Source organism: Myotis myotis, unplaced genomic scaffold (genome assembly GCF_014108235.1).
Source record: "Myotis myotis isolate mMyoMyo1 unplaced genomic scaffold, mMyoMyo1.p scaffold_m19_p_9, whole genome shotgun sequence".
Lineage (NCBI taxonomy): Eukaryota > Metazoa > Chordata > Mammalia > Chiroptera > Vespertilionidae > Myotis > Myotis myotis.
The window spans coordinates 72,887,061-72,909,755 of record NW_023416401.1 but is presented as its reverse complement, the minus strand read 5'-3'; the positions used below and the strand labels follow the sequence as shown (position 1 = coordinate 72,909,755).

Below are 22,695 nucleotides of genomic sequence, written 5' to 3'. Positions count from 1 at the left end.
CCATATACAAAAGAATGAAGTTGGATTCTTCCCCATTCCATGTATAAACTTTAATTTCAAATTAACAGATAACCCAAATATAAGAGCTAAAACCAATAAACTTTTAGAAGACACCATATGTCTTCATGATCTTTGATTTGGCAATGGACTATCCTATCTAATAAAAGAGAAACATGGTAATTGGCATGCGACCACTACCCTTCCCATTGGCTAATCAGGGCAATATACAAATTAACTGCCAGCCAAGAAGGCGGCTGGCAGCCAGGCAGCTTGAAACGAACATGAGGCTTGCTTGCTTCAGTGACGGAGGACTCCAACGTTCCCCGACTGCCGCTGCAGGCCTCTGAGCTGCAACTCTAAGAAACTATGTAACAAATATAGAGGCTAAACAAAACCCCAGAAACCTGCTTTAGTCCGGCGGGCTTCAGCCAACAGGATCGCAACATTGTAAGCAAAGGCCAGAAACCTACTTTCAGCAGCGGAGGCCTAAGAGCTGGAGTCAAGCCTCAAAGCTAAAGCTAGCCCAGAATAAAAAAAAAAAAAAGAAAAGAAAAAAAGGAGCAGTTGGGAGCTTCAGTCACCCCCAGCCTGAAAACAGCAGTCAGCCCTTCACCCAGACTGGTCAGGCACCCCAGTGGGGACCCCCACCCTGAAGGGTGTGTGACCAGCTGCAAACAGCCATCATCCCCTCACCCAGGCTGGCCAGGCACCCCAGTGGGGAACCCCACCCTGAAGGATGTGTGACCAGCTGCAAACAGCCATCATCCCCTCACCCAGGCTGGCCAGGAACCCCAGTGGGGACCCCCACCCTGATCCAGGACACCCTTCAGGGCAAACCAGCCAGCACCCACCCGTGCACCAGGCCTCTACCCTATATAGTAAAAGGGTAATATGCCTCCCAGCACCGGGATCAGCGGAATCGCGAGGCCTCCTGGCACCGGGATCAGCGTGACAGGGGGCAGCGCCCTAACCCCCTGATAGCCCTGCAGCTCTGTGTGTGACAGGGTGCGGCGCCCCAACCCCCTGATCGGCCCTGCTCTGTGTGTGACAGGGTGCGGCGCCCCAAACCGCCTCCCCCCCCCCCCGCCCCACGGGCCCTGCTCTGTGTGTGACGGGGTAGAGCCATAACCTCCCCATCGGCCCTGCTCTGAGTGTGACAGTGGCGGTGCCCCAACCCCCTGATCGGCCCTGCTCTGTGGGTGATAGAGGGTGGCACCCCAACCCGCTGATGGGCCCTGCTCTGTGCGTGACAGGGGGCAGCGCCCCAGCCCCTTGATTGGCCCTGCTCTGTGTGTTATGGGGGTGGTGCCGCAACCTCCCCATCGACCCTGCCTTGAGTGTGACAGGGGACGGTGCCCCAACCCCCCAATTGGCCCTACCTTGAGCGTGACTGAGGGTGGCATCACAACCTCCCGATCGCCCTGCTCTGTGCATGACAGGGGGCGGCGCCCCAACTCCCCAATCTGCCCTGCTCTGAGCCCGACCAGGGGCTGCACCTAGGGATTGGGCCTGCCCTCTGCCACCCGGGAGCAGGCCTAAGCCAGCAGGTCGTTATCTCCTGAGGGGTCCCAGACTGAGAGAGGGCACAGCCCGGGCTGAGGGACCCCCCTCCCTCCTGAGTGCACAAATTTTTGTGCACCAGGCCTCTAGTTAGCTATAATACAAAAGCACAACCAATGAAAGAAAAAAAAAAGATCAATAGGAGTTCTTCAAATTAAAACTTTTGTGTATCAAAGGATACTATCAAGAGAGTGAAAAAAAAACCACCCACAGAATGGAATGAAATATTTACAAATCATATATCCTCAAGGGTTTAATATCCAGAATACATATAAAAAAAACTCTTACAACTCAAGAATGGAAAATCAAACAATCAAATAAAAAAATGGACAGAGGACTTGAGGAGACAATTTCTATTTCTGAAAATATACAAATGGTAAAGACCCTCCACATCAGTAGTCATTAGGGAAATGCAAATCAAAACTAAGAGATACCCTTTCACACACATTAGGATGGGTATAACCAAAAATGTAAAATAACAAATGTTCAAAAAGAGTTAGAGAAATTGGTGCCCTCACACATTGCTTTGGGACTGTAAACTGGTACAACTGTGGCTCCTCAGTTAGACATGGACTTGCAATGACCCAGCAACGCCACTGTTAGCATCTTCACCCAAGAGAAATGAAAACATATTCACCTAGAATTTTGTATACTAATGTTTATAGAAATTTATTCTTAATAGTAAAATGGTTGAAACTACCCAAATATCCAACAACAGATAAATGAATTAACAAATTTGGTATATATGTGCAATGGAATAGTCTTCAGCCATAAAAAAAAAATAATGAAGGATTGATATGTGTTATGGAAAAATCTCAAAAACATTATGCTAACTGAAAGAAGCCAGACAGAAAACATATATTCCCATTTATGTAAAATATCCAGATTAGCAAACCCATAGAAACAGAAAGCAGATTGGTGGTTGCCAAAAGCTGGGAGATATAGGAAAAAAATGTGGAATAACTGTTTAATGGGTCTGGGTTTCCTGTTGAGGTGATGAAATGTTTTGGCACTAGATAGAGAGGTTGGTTGAAGAACATTGTGAATGTGCTAAATGCCACTAAATTTTCCACTTTAAAAGTTAAATTTTATGACAGTGACCAGCATGTAGTAAGTTATTATTATTACTCTTACATATTTCTATAAACAAAAAGACAATATTCAGATCTGTAAAAACTCAGATACTCCAGAATGAAATCTTAGTATTTTGTCTCCTGGAAATAAATCTATTGGACATTACAGAAGTGGACAACTGGGCCTACTGCACAAATTATCAATACTGAAGTTATAAGTATGACCTTTATTAAACAGCCAGAAAAGGAAGTAAAATGTGCAGGTAAACCAGAGATGTCAATAAATGCAAGCTTGAAAATAAACTTGTGCTGGGTACACAAAAAGATAAGAAAATGCTAAGGTGAGTTGTGGACCAAACGATGTGGTGGAAAGAAGCACATATTCTTAACTACTGAGCCTTTTTTCTCCCTTTTCCCCATGCCCACTAGCTCTTCTTTTGGCATCCAGCTCATAGCCCTGGGGGTTTCTAGAAAACCTAGTCTGCAGATCATTTTGATAAAAATGGTTAAAGAGTCACGTAGGAGCAGTTAAATCACCACTTTCCACGTACTGGAATGACATGCTTACCAGAAACAGAAGTCTGATAATTAGAAAGCATGAGGGAAGTGCTAACTTTCATTTTTGAGGTTTGAGGTTTTATCCTTAAATATCAATCATTCAGTTAGGAATGAAATTTTAATTCATTAAATTTAATTCTGCAAAAGTACATGGATGATCTATTCTATGTCCAGATCCGTGCTAGATTTCAGGACAGAGGCTGAGGTCGGGGAAGGCATGTTGAAAGCCATGGCAGCACACTCCAATGCGAGAAATGCAGATACAGTATAGGAGAAAGGGGCCACAGTCTCCGTTTCCTCATGTTATGGGGACACTGACAAATGTAGAGGGCTGCAGCGAGGCTCTGACTAAGTGGAATCAAAAGTATCCCAAAAACTTTACAGGACAGTTTAGGGATGGCAGATACTCCTTTGTGGAGGCAGTGAGCATACACTCCACCCACCTCATCAAACCTGGATGTGACCTAGGATACTTAACAGTCCTCAGAGAGCTCCTATGAACAGATCAGCTGTGGCACATGACTACATAGACAGTATAAATGAGAGGAGTTATTATTACTGAAAACTGAAAAGGTGAATTCAATTTCCCAAATCTCCTCGGTATCACTACAGCCCCTGGCCACTAGGAAAGGCTAGGAAGCCCCATTTTTCAGATCTTAGTTCAGCAGCTTCTGTCCTGCCCACGGGATATTTTCCTTTTATTGCCTCCCTGAAATCAAAGATGTCTGCTAGAAATTAAATAATCCTTACTAGAATCTGTTGAGTGTGACCATAAGCCAAGCACCACACTAAACACTTGACCTACCTTGTATCAAACGCAGGGACAATTACAGAACGTGATTTTCTAAAAGGAGGTGTTTCTGAAAGGCTTTTCTAAAAGAAATGAGGCCTGATTATAGCAATGACTAACAGTAAATGAGGACTTTATAGCTTGCAACTGGGTCTGATAACCACAATATCCCATTTGCTCTTTCCAAAAACTGCTTGAGGCTGGTGGGGGTAGCTGTTAACATCCCCAGGAGAGATGAGTGACTCACCCAAGTTCTTGTTACTAATAGCAGTGCAGGGTCTGAAACTCTCTCCTAGATTCCCAACACATTAGCCTTGACTTTCAGATACAAAGAATATTGCACAACGAGCCTGAAGTTTCATAATTTACTGCCTCACCTTCCTTTCTGAAATCTGCCTTGCCTTTGGTGTTTGTATGTGACCTCTGAAAGGATTTCCTGCAGATAGCTACTTATCTTCTCTTGATCTAATGTAAATATTTCCAAGCATTGCTGAAAAAAAAAAATCACCTAACACAAAATTTCCAAGCACTATAACTTAAAAAACACACTCATCTGCAAGGCAATAAACAACAGTGGGTAAAAACTTGGGTTCTAGAGCCTGGGAATGAAGCCTGATTATAGTACTGTGTAACCTTCAGCAAGTCTTTAACCACTTTGTTCTAGGCTGTGAAAGGGGATGATGGTATTCACTACCTCATAGAGGTGTCTGGAGAATTGAACAAGTTGATATCAATAAGTACAGTGCTTAGGATAGGACTTGGAACCTAATAAGTGCTCAAGAAATGAAAATCCTATTTAGCCCCAAATCTACCATCTTGTAAACTGTCCCCCTCAAGTAAATGAATCTACTTGAGAAGTTGCATTCACTCCTTTTAAGTCCCCACATGATGGTTTACTCCTGAGTACTTTACTATTTCCTAGATATGTAACAACACCTGCCACTGAAGAGCAAACTAAATAGTTATGTTGTTCCTCTTTGAAACAGATCCTTCACTTCGTATTTCACTCTGCTTTCACCTCAAAACGATGAAAAAGGGAAATGGCCTTTCCCTTTCACAATGAAAGACTTTCCCATTTGAAGGGAAGAAACATATTACATTTGCAAAGATGAGTTGAATATTTCAAAAACTATGCCTGGCATCTATCAGAATGAGACAGATTTAAGTCAAAGAAGCAGCTTTGTGTGAGATCAGGGGCAGAACCAAAGTTTTTGGAGGAACAAAATCTTGAGAGCACTGGCTTATTTGCAAGTTCATTTGCATGAGTCTTGTCAATATCAAATGTACTCACATATTTACTGTGTGCCTGCCTGACCTGATAGATGAATAGAAATTGCTCTCTGTCCAAGTTCACCAGCAGTAAAAGTCAGCAGCAGCTGTTTGCAACCTACAGTTCTAAGGATAAGGCAATGAAAACCACATTTCATGGTTTTATGGGCTATATTTGGTGACTGAGGTTTGAACCCTACATTTAACCAAGAAATATTTAAGAATAGAATCATTTTTCCTTTCTTTTCTTTCGTTCTAGAGGTGAGAGCCACTAGACATATGACCAAACTGAGAGGACTGTAATAGATTTTCATCTTTGACTAAAGAAATTTTATACAGAAGTTTTATATGTATTGAAGATAAAATACCTAGATACATTGTACAAATTGTTAATCCTTTCATTTAAATTTTTATTATAGTAATAAGAGTTATATTTCTCAATATTTAATATACCTGGATTAGAAATTAAAATAGAAAAGATTTAAATACTTATAAATTCATTTAAAAATAACAATAAACCCAGTGTCCCTTTAAATAAAAAGCATATGGGGGGGGCTATTTTAGAAACAAACAAAACATTTATTCAGAAGAGCATAATTATTTTACATTTCTGCAAATCACTTTAATGTCTGAAGTAAGAGAAGAGAACTTGGGCTACCATTTTTACTTTGGCATTTTCAATTTCCTACGATATCACAGATTATAGAGCTTCTGTAAGACTCCACATGTATGAAAGAACAAGAGTAAAAAAGACAAATAACATCTTACTACCATCATAAAAATAGTTCTGAGCTTACAGAGCCTCTGCAGGAGTCCCACGTTTCATTAGAAACCACTACTTCCAACACAACATCACAGAAAAATAATTATTATTCAGAATATATTTTTTAAAACTGCTACAAATCAATTAGAAAAATACAAATAACTCGGTGGAATACAAGACAAAGAACATAAATAAGGCATTTCACAGAAAAGAAAACCCAAAGAACCTATAAAATGTCTGAAAAGTTGTGCAGCCCACTAGGAGCAGAAAAATACCAAGGAATACAATTAGAATACCAGCTGTTTCGTGCTTACCAGATTGGAAAAAACAAACAAAACCCCAGAGAAGTAAGGACTACTGAAGCGAATGTTGCAACTATTTTAGAAATAGAGCAAAACCTGACAATTGCCTATTTGCCACTGACTCTCCCTCTTCCTCCTTCCTAATAGCATATTTTGTTCAGGGGTCCCCTCTCTCCTGATAACATCCGTTAAGGGAAACTGGCCCTGTCCTCCAGCTAGTCATCACTGTCTTGTTTAACCTTATAAGTAATCAGTTGAGGCATTGAGCTGTTATTCCATTTTAGTCAATAAGATACAAAAGAAAGCCAGGTAGGGGAAGTTTCTAGGAAACTGATCATTGTTTTGACTGCACATGATTTCTTGAAGCCATGAGGAGAGCAAGCCATTGAATCAATGTATTGAACGAACCTAGAGCAGCCCTACCTCTGGACTTCTTGTTATGTGAGGTAATAAATATCTTTATTTAAGCCACTTTGAACTCCATTGTCTGTTATTTGCAGCTGAAAGCACCCAGATAAAGAGAAGAATTTTGCAGTATCTAGTATAGTTACCTATACCTATAGTGATCTCCTAAGACCCAGAAATTCCATTTCTAGGTATATAAGCCAGAGAAGCTGGCCCATGTGGAGTAGGAGATATGTAGAAGAATGTTCCTTATAGTCCTGTTTGTACAAGGGACAACTGGATGCATTTTTGCAGTTAATTAATAGATAATTTAATTATTATTAAAATAAGTAATAATTACTTTTAATTATAACAGATAGGTAATTATTAACACTAATGTATTTGTAATCCCTTTTTCTGTCCTTCTGGTAGTGAGGATACCACAACCTTGAATTATGAGATCAAGTCCACCCACTCTAAACCAACAAGCTAGAAAAAGCCCAGGTCACTGACCGTGTGAAGGGCCATGCCAACCCTGGATTATCTATCTGGACTTTTACACAGGAATCAACTTCTATATTGTTTAAGCCACTCTGACTTTAAGTTTTTGATGGCTGACAGTTCATCTTAATTTTAATTAAACAAATAAATGGATTAAAAATGTACCAATAAATTATGACAGTGGATGCCTCTGGGGAAGGAAAAAGGTAAGTGGATAAGTGAAGAAGCTAAGCAATTTTATTATATTCTTACTAGAGGCCCGATGCAAGAAATTTGTGCAAGAGTAGGCCTTTGCAGCCATGGCAGCTGCCTGTATCCCTCCCTTGAAGCCACAGTGGTTTCCTCGATCCTGCGGCTGCAGCGCTGGCTTCATCCAGAAGATCATCCGGTCTAATTAGCATATTATGCTTTTATTATTATAGATATTCTATTTTTAATTAAGAATCTAAAGCAATAATAAATAAATTAAATTGAATGTTATTCTTCATTGATTCTAGGTAGTGTACCCTTTATTGTTGTGTTATTTTCTGTACGTCCCTGTGTTTAACTTCTCAAAAAAAATAATGACATAGACAAAGTTTACCAAAAGAAAAAAAAGAAAAAAGGAAAAGATAATGCCTTCTTGCCCCAAAAGAAAGAAAATGTGCACCTTCTATTTTTACCAAAAATATATATACATACCCACACACACACACGTATGTATCATGATACAATTTATCTCTTATTAAATTGAAAATTAATACTACCCTGTGATTCTGAGAATGCTGGCATTGGGAGAATACATCCTTTTTTAGAGCAATCTTGTAACTACAGCAAATTCATTAAAAGAATGTCAGCTCTGCCCTGGCCAGTGTGGGTCAGTGGGTTGGAGCATCACCCCTTGCACTGAAATGTTGTAGATTCAATTCCTGGTCTGGGTACATGTGGAGGCAACTGATAGATGTTTCTCTCTCTTTCTCTCTCCCCTTCCACTCTCTCTGAATCAATTAAAAACATGTTCTTGGGTGAGGATTAAGAAATAAAAGTCAGTTTTATGAACCATCAATTTTATCTCAAAGAAGTTACCTTAATAAACTCGATTGAGTACAAAGAGTTAGCTAGAAGCATTTTCATTACAATCATTATAATTTTAAAAAATCAGAAAGAACACAAATGTCCAGCAAGACATGCTAGTAACATGATCACTATCTATGCAAACAATGTTAAAATGGTATGCTCCCATTTTAAGTGGTGTTATCCAGGTATATTTGATAATGCATGTTCATAATTTTTTTAAAGAAAAAAGTTAAAAAGCAAGTAAGTTATAAAATTGAAAGGCTATATGTAACAGCCAGTGACACTGGGTATTGGGAATTCGTATTTTTATATTCATCTTATTATGATCATTATTTTCTATCTTTTAAAAACAGACTATTAAACAGTATCATTTAATGGCTGTAGGTAAACTATAAAGTAAAATGCAACAGTTGATTGCAACAAGTCTAATGGAAATAGACAGTAAGTGATCAATTCATTTCTGATCATTAAAAACTTTTATAGATGGTTCTGAAAAGCTTAGTCTCCTGAATCACTCTGTCTTATCTCTTAAATAGTATTCACTTATTTTAAAACTAGAGGTCTGGTGCACAAATTCATGCACCAGTGGGGTCCCTCAGCCTGGCCTGGAGGATCAGGCCGAAACCAGCTCCCCGACATCCCCCAAGGGGTCTGGACTGTGAGAGGGTGCAGGCCAGGCTGAGGGACCTCGCTGGTGCACTATTGGGGCCAGGGAGAGAGGCAGAGATGCAGGAGGTTGGCCAGCTGGGGAGGGACTGGGGGAAGGCTACAGGGTGTGTCTGGCTCATCTCGCTCAGTCCCAACTGGCCGGACCCCAGCAGCAAGTTAACCTAACGGTCGGAGCATCTTCCCCCTAGTGGTCAGTGCACGTCATAGCGACTGGTTGACTGGTCAAATGTCTGCCCCCCTGGTGGTCAGTGCACGTCATAGCGACTGGTTGACTGGTCAAATGTCTGCCCCCCTGGTGGTCAGTGCATGTCATAGCAAGCGTTTGAGTGGCCTTAGTATATCATTAGCATATTACACTTTGATTGGTTGAACGGCCAACTGGTTGGCCAGACACTTAGTATATTAGACTTTGATTATATAGGATAAGTTTGTAAACATCACCTTTGGGGAATATTGAGAGGAAAATACAATTAGCATATATTTCACTAAAATCAAGCCTTGAGGCCAATACGACAATTGGAGGTTTCCTTTAATTGATGAACAAAGAAATTTGTTTGTTTACTAATGAAGGATATTTTTCATAAAGGACAGGTCAAAGGAATAAATGAAGTTCAGAAGAGCAAAGTGTAAACAGAAACGCATGTTAGGATTCTAGCATATTATATGGTAGGTGCTACATCCTAAACTGTTTTAACTTTTTTCTTAATATCTTCTTTCATGTACTTTTTAATACAAATTACAATGGACCCTTAATGCCAGGTATTTTTATTCCATGTTGTAAGACCTATATTTGTTTTGGTTTCATATTTTGGATGGAACCATTGCTTCCACTGACATTATAGTATTAGACTACCTGTTAATCAGGATACAAACCAGAAGCCTCTGAAAGCTGCTCCACATTCCTGGGGTAATGTGGGTGACTTCACTGTGGCATGTGGCCTCATAAATACACCCCTTTTTAATGGTCGTGGTTTAGTTAGGTTATACTAATTCTCTTGGCAAGTACCAGATTTCACCCTCCTGAAGCAGATGATCTTCTTTTTATAGAGACACTTCCTCAGTCAAGGGATTGCATTCCCAGATGCAGAATAGATAATAACTTGGGAATTCCATGGACTCGCCTAGAAGCCTACACCTGGCAGCTCTTGGAAAGTATCTATTATTTTTCCCAGGAAGGGCCTAAGAAGGGAATGAGCAAAGTCATGTCAGATTCCTCAATACCCCAAAGTAGTAACATATCTCCATATTTAAATATCCTTTCCCCTTCTCTGCAATCAAATTTTACTATTTTAGCCTACACTTAGCTTTCCATCACTCTTTTTCATATAATCACCATTATTGAAATACTAGTTTCATTATATTGATACTACTATTTTGCTCAAATCTTTATATGCCTGTTTTCCTTATTGGCCTCTATAATTCAGCAATCTCCTCTGTCCTTCCCTAAGATGCATTTACCACCACAGTAACAGATAAGGAGTTCAAAATTGACTTACTCTCTTCCCACAAATTAACGTATTATTGTTTGTCTCATTAGCTTTGATTCTCTCCTTAATAGCACTTCAAAAAATTTTCCTCCTTAAATTCTGTCAGTCTCATTTCAAACCCAGTTTTGTAGCTCAGAGTGCATTGGTTAAATTCCTCCTGACTTTCTCACCCGCGGACTGAGAACAGGTTTCTTTGTCTTTTCTTTGGGATTGCTCAGGAACCTATATCTAGCTTCATGAGATGGATTTGGCCCACCCAAAATCTATTTGTGAGTAGATACAGCAACTTTATAAGGTTGGTTATGAAGTTTTTGGAAAACATAGAATGAGTCATAATGACAGGACTTATTTATATAGCACACCTCGCCATCTTATAAGCATTTTTTGAAAAGCTGTGGGAAGACAGGGCAAACTAGGCAACAAACTCCAAGGCCCTTGTTACAATGCATGTGCTACCTTCTCTTTTTTCACCACTTTTGTTCTGAGTGTCTACTGAACATTCTCAAACCAAGACCTTCCTGTGACAACCTCGCCACCCGCTCCTTCCAACCAGCTAATTCGGAGACTTGGAAGTAAAACCAATCTAAAGAAAATGAGAGGACACTAGTGAGTTAGATAAAGCGCATTAAAAAATTGTAAGCTTTTTGAGCCTACAAAGCACCTACTTCTCTTAGAACTACATACAGATATCACTTCAGAGTGCTCAGAACAAGTTCTTAGACTGGCACCTGCTACACAATTATTAGATACCAACTATTTTTTAAATGGAGATAGTAATATTGTATTATTTAGTCAAGAAAAGAAAAACATTTTTTGTTTTTTCAAGAATACAGGATATAAATATGATATAAAAGTATTGTATACTTAACATTTATAATCATTTATTTCTACATTTATAATATTTCTTTCTAAAATAAAGCTACTTCCACTTTCTATCAAAAATCTATTTCTATATCCTGTTAGAAAAGTATTCTGGAAGCACAGAAGATGCAACATATTTTTCTCTAACTTCTTCTAAATATAAGATAGAAAGATTTGTTTGCAAAGAACAAATAATATCAACAATGACAACCGAAATAATGACAATGTTAATAACTTTACTGAATTACAGGGTATAAAGTATAGTTCAAACTGTTAACTTTTACCACACTTAAAATGCTAACGTAAAATTAAAGTAAATGCTTTAAAAAGATGTAAATCCTACTTTCAAAACAGTTTAGGCATTTAAAAACCAATGTTCAATTAGCATTTTTAACATCAAATGTCTGTCATTCATATTTTTCCTCTTCTCTAGTCAGAGAACGAGCTTTGCTCTTGGTCAATAAGATATGATCTGTTAAGCTTACTTCTGACTTGCCCCAGGGAAGAAGGGGAGCACAGACTTGCCCGTAGACACTTCAGAGTGACAAATCTGTTCCTTGGGCCACTGAGGAAAACAAAGAGGGACTGCATGGGAAGCAACTCAGAGTTCCATATTGCTTCTACGTAAACATGAGAATTAAACAACTACCATAAGCTCCTCAGCTTTGTCCTAAATAAAATGATTAACTTTACAAATATAATTTAATATTTTTAAATTACTTACAATTCACCATCATTTTTAAATTAAGAATAAATGATCATTAAAGGATACATTTTGGCAATATTTGTGCTCTTTTAATAAAAATTTGTCAAATCCAGATCTTGATTTTTAAACACACATAGATGAAACCCTAGCTAGGCGTTTATATATTTGTAACACTTGCACATTTTAAATGTCAAACAAAAGGAATAAAGCCTTAACTACTGAAAGAATTATAAGATGCTTTTAAATTCCCCAAATTTAAGGTTATTAAACACTCAGAGTATGAAGGAAGTGAAACAGAGGGGACTATACATGTACTTTAATCAATATATAACATCTGTGTCATAAATCATACTCAGAAAAAATAGATTTATATTTTACAGGAAATTATCCAATGGTAAATGTGACTTAGTTTTAACTTACTTTTATTTGGAATAGATATTATAGAACATTCACTTTAGTCCAAATCTAATTGATTGCTAATACTTTATCCCTTAAAAAATCTTTAAAATAATCAATTTATACCAGCTCCCAGGGCAAAGAAGTATTAACCGTAGTAAATCTGCTTCTCCTAGATAATACCAATGAGGGGTAATTTCCGTAGTCATTTATAAACAGACATAATATTAAACAGCCTTTGAGTCTACTTTAAATATGTGTCTTTCAGCATGAGACATGTTTATGTACCTAAGTAATTTGGACTGCAGGGACATGGCAACCAATCCCTAAAAGAGATCATTTTTAACACGAGGAGAACTACAGAGTTGTTCCCAGAAATAAGAGAAATTTGACAATTTCAAGAAGCCTTCCTCTCAGAAAGTCTTTTGTGTACTTAAAATTAGCACCAATACTCTACAAAAAGTGAAAAAATGAGGTGATTAAGAGCAATATACAGCTATAGAAAGAATCACATGTCTTCCAGCAATCCACTTGAATGTAGTAAATACACATGTCAATAATCAGACATACAGTGATCTGTCCTTAGTACCTATTAGCCATCCCTCCCAAGCTATGCTTTATTCTGATCATCTCCAAGGATAAGGGTTCTGTCCTTTGATTGGTAATTACGCCTCAGAACCAGTCTTAGATACTGTTATCTCAAGGTCTGAGCATAGAGGACAGTGAGCAGAAGCATTTCTCAAATTGTTTCATTCCCAAAGATAAACTGTGAAAATATACAGCTCAACTTAACGTTGGTGGACTGTGCCTTTTGAACCGATCCTGGCCCCACTCATCACAGTGAAGATAAAAAACAACCATGCCCGGGGTTTAGCTCTGTTTTGCTAAGTGCTTTCTCAGATTTAGGAATGAACTCTTACACGCACCACTTTATTGAAGCTCATCATAGTAGAAAGAGGTGCGTCCCAGATCTCCATCTTCATAAATGAGGAAATGGAGGCTCAGAGGCTTGACGTGCTTTTCCCAGGGCCATGCACAAAAGTATCAGAGGGAGGCCTCATGCACTTGGCTAGCTTGACATCCTTATTTTCCCCAAGGTCCATATTAAAAGTCTCTTTTTTGGTGTTGTTTTTGCATTTTAAAACAAAAGGAAAAGGATGATAGGGTGCTGGAGAGTGAGGAGGGGTCAAGGACACATCCTCTATCAGCTGGAGTGGTATAGTACATGTCTGCATGGCCGGACATGAAAGCCCTGGATACAGAGTAAAGGAGGGGTGACCGGCTTTCAGTTCTGTACAAGCCAGCTGCCTCACCCCATCACTTTGGGCTAGGTCCTAACCACAGTTCCTCCTTTTTTCCCCCAGGAAGCTAAAGGAGTGCTTTTTTTCTCAATGGTGTTGTTGCTGTTGGTGTGTGTGTGTGTGTGTGTGTGTGTGTGTGTGTGTGTGTGTTTCAGTCACCCTTCTCCCAGTGCCTGAAGCTTAACAGCCAAACACGGGTATTGGGGAAAAGAACAGTGTAGCAGAAAGTGAGCAGACAGGCGGGCAGGCAGAGAAATAACTGCTTTAATTTTGCTTTGATTTCTGTTTCAAGTCCTGTAATGACAGATCTCACTCCAGTGCTCTATGTTTTGGAAATATACTTAAAAGGGGAATGTGGTTGTTTTTAGGTATATTTTAAGTGTTGACCGATAAAAAACAAATACCAGAAGAGCTTAATATAGCATTTTACAAACCTTTTAGTATTCTAAGGCATCTGTGACCTGCAGAAATCTAATTGTTTCTCCAATACTCTTTGGAATTGTTCAGAAAGATGTGGTACAGTTTCTAACTGGTACATTAAGCATCTGGCCTGACTTTACAGAATCACAGATAGCTGACTGTGCACTCTCTCTCTATTTTATTAACATCCCATCGGCTCACGTTAAGATGTAGTACTGATGTGCCCTGACATGCATCACTACCTGTTGACAGAAAAAACTGGGCTAGACTTGAGAGGGTCTACAAACAGAAAATCTTTTAAAGATGTTTTGGCAATTTAAACAGAAACTCTGGCTTAAAAAAAAAAAGAAGAAAGAAAGAAAGAAAAAAGAACAGCTTCAATTTTACAAATTTATAAAACATGCCCAAGTTTCAGCATGCCAAATTCTCTGAAAATTAATCTCCAGCATCCATTCCCTCCTTCTCTAACTAACAGTGCCCCATTTTCCTCGGGGTCATACCCTCTCCCCATTCTCAACCATGTGTTTGAGTGGGATTGACCCCACCTACAGCTCTTACGGAGGCATATGCTCATCAACATTCCCTTCCACCTTCCTGTAATAGAATCTGGAATGAGCATATGAGCAAGTTTAAACAAATGAGATAGAGTGAATCCCAAGCTTCTGTGCAGGAGGTGACTGCCTTTCCCTCGAACACTGAAACATGGGAATGTAATGTGTGAAGCCTTAGAGGAGAGCCTGGAGCTGCCATGGGACCTTTGTACATCTGAGGAGGCTGCCAACACTGAGAAAAAGCAGCAGACTCAGAGGCAGAGAGAAACTGCATTCTGTAAGCCGCTGTGTCCAGCTTTACCTGAACCAGACATTACATTTGAATTTCTCAGTTAGATGAACAAATAGAGTCCAACTGTTGACTAGACAATAAAGCTTGGCTGTTCAATCACTTGAAACCAAATGGTCCAAGGCATTTTACATACCAAAAGCCTGAGCTGTTCTTTGTTGTTGTTGTTGTTGTTGTTTTTCATAGACTTTGAAGACTTTATTCTCATGAAGAATGTTGAGGTGAAGAAAAATCCTCAAGAATGCTTCTTTCTGGACTTAAAAAAACTCTAATAAATTCTAAAATTAAATCACAAATACCATATTGGAGGTGCACTGAGGGTCACCTAGTCCTAGTAGCTTCTTTAGTAGGGATGTTCAATGAATCTGTGTACAATGAATGAATGAATGAGTAAATGAGGTAGCTTAAGCCTAGACAGGTTGAAAAACCTAGATGAAGTTGTTCCATGAAATAATTATGGATTGTAGTCACTTTCCACTAGGTGTTGTTTATAGCAAAAGAGGTTTGGTTGGTTGTTGTTGATTTCACTTAGAAACACAAGTAAATGGCAGAGCCTGGGAAACCTGCTTCCAAATCCAATCTCCCCTGTTCATCAAGGAACATCTCATGTCTTCCCAAAACAAAACAAAATGCAAAACAACAAATACCTTTTCAACTCCCAATGTCTACTAGAACTCAACTGAGTTCTCAGCCCTGGGAACATGAGGTCATGAAATGCATGAGGACAACAGAAAAGAAATTCAACAAGAAAAATCTCCTAGTTGGCCACCTCCTCCTCCATTTCCTGACTACAATAAAGGGAAATTGTGAAGAGTGTGAAGCAAGCTGTCCTGGGCCTTCTCCTTCCTCCCTTTGTGCACATTTCTACCACTTCTGACTGTGCCCTTTTTCCAGACACTCAGATGCCCTCATCTTAATAATGGCAGCTACCGTTTTCTGGGTACTTGCTATGAGTCAACCCCTGACCTAATAAACTCATAAAGACTTAGTAATTTATCTGCAGCCATGTGGCAAAGCCAAGATGAAACCGGATATGTAGACTCTGAAGCCTTCGCTCCTGAACATGAGACTACTCTGGCTCCTCCTTTCTGAGTTGAATGCTCCTTGCTATAAGAATTAGTCCCTGCCCTCCTATCACAGCCTACAGAGCTTCATGCTAAAATTGCCTTCCTTCTTACCCCTCCCACCAGGACAACCAGCCCCTTAGTGTAGCTAATCTCCCTTCGGTAACAAAGGAGGAAAACAACCTGAAGTAATTTAGGGTAACTCTTCATCTTTCCAGAGGCAGTACATAGTGTTTCAGAAGGGGTACATAATATTATAAGTTTTCTCCAGCTGGCAGAATTTCAAATAGCAATGAGTTTTTTAAAAAAATGGAGGCAGTGAAAGTGTGTATATTTTAGGATTGGGTTGGGAGGGGGCTGTTTTGAGTTTGCCTCTAACGTCAGTATCGCTAGTACAGCTCACAGTGTTCACAATATCTTACCTTCTTCTACATTTTCATTGACATCTTAAAAAAAAAAAAAAGCAACAATACATACTTGGTGTTCAGTAAATTCCTGCTGCCTTTATTTGCCATGTGATAAGAGCAAAGATCAAAGCAGATAATAAGAACTCAGATAACAAATGGTAGCCTAGAGACTGGAAACTTCAGCACTAACTCCCAGGCCAGTACCTTAGTTACAATGCCTATAACCAAAATTGTCCAATTCTCTTTCTCTACTGTTCAAAATCTGCCTGAATGCAGACAAAACTGCTTAAATATGGATATAAGCCCACAGGAATTTGGCCAGGCAAAAAGTCCTTTTTAAATATAACCAACTCCCATCTGAAAATAGCTTCTAGAAATTATTTTTTTCATAAAATAATTTAATCCATGTATTTGTTATATCCACCCTTTATTGAGAGATTGTTATTCCCACGTCTCTTTCCTCCAAAATTTCAGCAGCTGCATCTCAGTGTAACTTGTCCTGCCTAACAATTTCTAGGAAATTGACTTTTCATAGACTTTAGAATTCTAAAACTCCTGGGTTTAATTGGTATGTCCTCAGAGGCCCGCAAAAAAGTACAATCATAGAACAATAGGGGTCAATAACACCTCTTATCAAGGGTTCGCCTTCTATTTTGGTATCATCTATTCTTAGAGAGGAACTTAGAAGGTTAAACGGTTATTTAAAAAGCTTATAGAGAAAGTAAATGAAGCTAATGAAGAGACCATAATCAAATATTCCTGGAAAAGACAATTAGCTGTCTTCCTTCAGAAAAAAAAAAAAAAAAACATTCCTAGAAACAAACAAAAAATGCAAAAAAGAATGTTGTGAACCTCTAAGGATAAAACAAATAATATTAGTTTAAGAAAGTTGCCTTCCAGGTAAACATAAAAGCAAAATTCTTCCCAGCAACATTTAAAAGTAAAACACATGTGGGCCCAAAGCAATTACTGATTAAATAGCAGAAAGCAGGCTATGAAAATCATAATTGAAAATATGATCTCCTTCCCTTAAATAAATCAGTTATTTATCTGAATCTTCTTTCTATTTATTTGTATAATAAATATTCACAGTTGGGATTACTAGCCTTCATGATTATAACATTATTATAACTCGTTAATAATGAAAATAAAATGATGTAATATTTAATCTAATACAGATGCTTTAAAAGTAGCATTTTTCTATTGTAATATTATAAATATGCTTCTAACATGCTTGCATTCTTTTTAGAAGCTTGCTACCACTCCCTTGTTGTAGTACAACTTTAGAAAATGTTGAGGTTCCAAAGGGCTGCCTCCAAACCAAATGCCATCCTCGCCTTGGCAGGCCGAGGGGCTCATTTTGGCTTCTCTCACTCCCTCTAGCGTTTGCAAAGCCCATCTGCCTGATTATCCAGTTACCTCACTGAGCAAGAGCTCGACTTAAGTCCTGCCCACCTATGACATCACCCCCTTCTTCAACCACTGCGAGGTGAAGCTTTAACTTCAGACTTGGAGGTGGGCTGTGAGCAGTAAACTGGAATGCTCTCCCTCGCTCACTCCTCAGTGTAGGAGTGCTCCGAAGCAGGACAGCTCAGCCTGCATCTGCCCTGGGCTTTGTGTGGACTGGACGCGGAGCCCGGGAGAGGGGGAGGGTTATCACTCCAGTTCCCAGTCAGTGGAATTATACAGCTATAGCGGCAGTATATATGGAATTGCTTTTCTTCGTCTTCCTGGTAAGTGTTTCCCATATTTTTACTTATGTTTGTTCCAGAAAGTTTGCTTGGTTTTTACTCTCTATAAAGAAATGACTTGGTACCACGAGGCATCCAAATCCAAATGTTTACTCTGTCACCAGATCCAGCAATATATGTGCATGCCAGCCAGCAAGGAAAAATTTGACTAGATAGCCAAATGCAAGAAGTTACTTAAAACCTCCTTTCATTAAAAAATAAAATAAAATAAGAAGATAATAATAAACAGCTATGTTTCTGGCTCTTGTAGTTGCTATTTAAAGAGTCTTATGGAGAACATTAAATTAGAAAGTTAAATGTTAAATATCAAAGAATACAAGGCAGATTTTTTTTTTTCACAGAGAGGAAAGCGAAAGGTCTTGCTAACTTGGTGTGTACTATATGTGTGGCATGATCACCAATTGCTGTTTTTACAACTGTGAAAGAAAATCAATAATCCCTCAGCCCATGAGTACGCAGTACATGAAAAGCATACATCTTGCTCACAGCGAGCTGAGCTACTCCTGGCGACTTCTTTGCCTCTGTAAGGATTAACAGCTACACCTAGATTTTAAAGCTGGCACTGCTATCCTGCCAGAGCCACTTCGGGCATTTCAGGCTTGCAAATCTCAACTAGTTAATTCAACTCAGAGGAGAGGGAGACTCTCTTCCAAACCATATCTCCTCTCCTGCACAAAGCCAAAATCCATCGCTTGGGCAAATGCAGTATGTGACTAGCATGATAATTGGCAAAGTCTACTCAGAAAAACTAACAAAGCTGAGCCTGGAAGCTATGCCTGATGTATGCAACGAGTTTGGGGTGGTGGGGGAAAAATGAGTAGAGCCCTCATCAAATGGGGTATGTAGACTATCCATTCATTTGCAACTTATAATAGGAAAAGCTTATATTGAAAGAAATACTTTGATACAACAAAGCTCTCAAAAAGTAGTTAAATGTATCTTCTTAAAAAAATTTTTTTTTTCAGTGAATTAGGTCTGAAACAAAATGGTTGCACTGAGGTAAAGAGTGCAACAGGCCTGTATTTTCTCAATATTGGGGAGTGGGGGTATTCTTAATTATTTATTTATTTAGCAGTAAAAGGAAAATGAATCATTGATATTTGCCAACTGTAGAACCAAATTCTCACATGGCTTTAAAAATTAGCTATTTCAAATTTTCTTAATAAACCTGTCTGCTCTAAAATGCACATATGTTATTTCATTAGCAGGAAACAACATGAATAAAATCACTAGAAAAGTGAGTCAGTGGTAGCAATGCCTTTCTTTTATTGCTAATTGTATAAGAATATCCTGGCCAACATAAACATAAAGAATGAATTTGTTTGTTTTCAGATATGATTATAATGCTGTCCCAAAGTGACAGATGACTGATACTTGTCTCTCTTGAAATGAGTAAAGAAAGAAATTAATCCTTTAAAAGTAAAATAAAATATTAATATTATCACTACTACCAATATTAATATACCATGGTTTTTATAAGATTAAATGAGAAGATTATGCCATTTAGCTTGCAAATATATGTGTGCGTACAACACAACATATACACACATACAGACACACATACATTTATTAGCCTGAGATAGAAAAACAAGGTTACAAAAAATGTGATTGCAATTATTTAAGTAAAAAAGTCACATCATAAATTTTTAAATACAGAGCTTCCAAAACATATCAAGCTGAAGGATCAGCAAAGATATTATTAAATGAATAAACATAATGATTTCATAAATACTGTGTTCCTGTATAATACTAACCATCATGTATTAATTGGGCTTTTTCATTTCTCTGCTCCTCTACACCCCCCCACCCCCCCACCCCCCCCCCCACACACACCTTTCAAATCAATTATGGTTAGGTTCAAAATGCCCAATTAAATAAATACTTCCTAAACATTAACATTTGTGAAATACATAATTGGGCAGCAAATAAAGTTTTTACAGAAAGAAGAAAAACTGTAAGAAATTTTGTCATAACTGAATGTGGCAGCAAAATAGAAGGTATGTTTCTTTTGCTTTCAAGTGTTAATTAAGGAACCACCAATTCTATCAAAACTTTTTCAGAGCTAAATGAGGCGGTGTGAAATAAATTTGGTTGAAATCTTGTGGCTGTCAGACTTTGTTAGCAACCTATTAATTATCTTTACCCCAGTTTCTTCTCTAGACTATATTGCCCAATCAAATAGAAACTCCAATTATGTTCAGCATCTCCCGCCTAGGGATACAAGACCCTAATGAAAGCTCAGTGTCTCCAGATGAAAAATACAATTATCAGCTTGAAACATGCAAGAGCACTGCAGAGAGGTTTGTCTGTGCTTTTCTTGGCCACACAACCTAAGGCTGCCTCCTCTTTCTGATAATTTTCAATAATTTTAAACCCTACAAAAATCAGTAGCAGAGAACTTGCCTTGTATTAATAACATGTAAATATTTATTCTTTCTGCTTTTTATTTTTAATATGCCAATGTGGTTCGAAATATTAAATGTTGTCATTTTTTAAAAATTTGGTTTAAAACTGCCATTTCGGTTAATCTTAACTTTCCTCCCCTTTTTAAAGGTGGGTGGGCTACTAAACAAAGAATGTGACTAATGGCAAGATCCAGAGCTAACTTAAAAATTCTGTATAAAGCCCCCCAAATATTCTTTTATTCAACCAGTTTATTTTAATAGCATTATAAATAATTGCTGAAAGTCAAAGGAAGATCATCATAAATGAAGTCAATGAGGGAAATAAAATGCAGTAAATTTCTCAAAGGCTGTAATTTCTTCCCTCCTTTTTCCCCCCTCATTCTTCTTTCCCTCTCAAACCCCCCACCCGCCGCCCCCCACCTTTTGCCCCAGAGGCCTTCACTGTTCTTCTCAACGGGAGGCTTTGTTGTAATTAAACCAGAGAAAAACTGGCCGGCAGCAGCCCACATCTGACTTGCGGTTTCTGAAAGCAGTGTTCTGGTAGCGTGTACCACCCCCCAGCGGGCAAAAACTCTATAGTAAATCTCTCAGCAATATTAATTCTCAAAACTGCAATTTCCTCTTTAGAACATAAAAAGGGCTGTTTCTCAACTCCTTCTAACGTTCTACCATTTCAAAAACTTCTAAGTCAACAAACCAACTTCCAAAAGAGAGATGGTTTGTAAATGCCTTCTGGGGAATAAAACAAAAAACCAAAAAAAACCAAAAACCCTTCTTTCTCTTAAGAACCAAAATAGAAATATACATTTCAGAAAGCATTTTTCAGTTTCAGAAAGCAGATCAACATCACTAAACTTGGTAGAACATCATAGTAAAACACAGTTTTGCAAACCATGTTTATATCGCACCCAAGAGCGAGTTTCAGGACTTTGATTTGTCTATTGACAAGAACACCCACAGGAGAAAACAGATCTTAAAGAAAAATGAATGAAATATAAGTTAAGCAGAAGCTAAAGTTGCATTTGTTTTGCATATGCATAATCTCCTTCCTAACCCCCAAATCAGGTGTCAGGAGTGTATAAAAAGCTTGCTCCAGGTATTACTGTGCTTAAATGAGATGAGGGAGAAATTGCTCTCACACTGACTGACAATGACAGCTTTTGTTCTTTATTCTTTCACTTTCCATGTGCACAAGTTACCGTGGCAACTTTGAAAAGAAAACCCACAGACCATATTTGGTTAAACACCATTTTTAAAGTGTGCCACTGGACTGTGGATTGATCAGTTTATGCATTGCTGTTTTGTTTTGTTGTGTTTTTTTTTTTCCTATTACTTTTGGTTTAAATCAGTAACACGCTACTCTGACATGAGAAAACAAGGTGTTTTATGATCTTGGATGTTCTCACCAGCCAGCACAGTGTTTGGCACACAGTAGAGCCAAATAGTTGTTGTATTAGTGTATGGAAATTTGAATATTAAAAATTTTAAGCACATCAACCAAATTGTACTCACAACACTGAAAACAGAGTTTCAAGTTTGCAATGGGAAAATATTTGCTTAACAAAAGCAAGCATAGTTTTAATTATAGCTGCTCAAAGTCAATGCAAACTTAGAGCACGTCCTCTGCCCCAGCTCTCTACTGCTCACCTTTACCACTCTCTAAATTAATATCTTATTCAATCGTACAAGTCTTGGTTCTCCAACTTATTGAGTCCGGCTTTAATATCATAAAAGGGAGCAGCATTCACTATGATGAAAGATAACATCCCAGCTTGCCTTTTGGTTTTAAGGATGCAACATTTAACTTCACAAGCCAAATAAATGAGGCAGAATTAGATATCATTTATCACAAACCTGTTGGGGGAAAGAGTCAGTAACATAAAGGGAGAAAGTAAAACTCCTTTGATGAGGAACGTTTATCCCTATACTGCACAAGTAAAACAGAAATTTCTTCAGGCTAGAAAACAGTCTGGATAAAACCAAGTATGAAAAGGCACACTTGCTTCTCTGGCTCTCAGCAAACCCTTCAGACTTCATGACCCTCATGAGGAGAGTTAGAAGTCCTTCTGCTTGCCTGGCATTCAACAAAAGAATTGGAACTTTCCTGAAATCTGATGATCGTGGAAAATTTA

The 22,695-nt window shown here is 38.5% G+C and overlaps 2 protein-coding genes across 7 annotated transcripts in view; one reads left to right on the top strand and one right to left on the bottom strand.

The window, feature by feature from the left end:
* Nucleotides 1-22,695, bottom strand: part of MACROD2 (mono-ADP ribosylhydrolase 2) — a 1,927,670-nt gene that overhangs the window by 1,608,377 nt on the left and 296,598 nt on the right. The window lies entirely within an intron of this gene.
* The window catches only part of FLRT3 (fibronectin leucine rich transmembrane protein 3), a 59,825-nt gene continuing 55,026 nt past the window's right edge, over nucleotides 17,897-22,695 (top strand). For 4 of the 5 annotated variants that reach the window (XM_036322170.1, XM_036322171.1, XM_036322174.1 and 1 more), the window contains exon 1: nucleotides 17,909-18,140. The gene's annotated coding sequence lies outside the window, so the exon portion shown is untranslated. Of the gene's footprint in view, nucleotides 18,141-22,695 lie in introns of all 5 variants that reach the window. The other variant, XR_004969954.1, reaches the window with a different exon arrangement.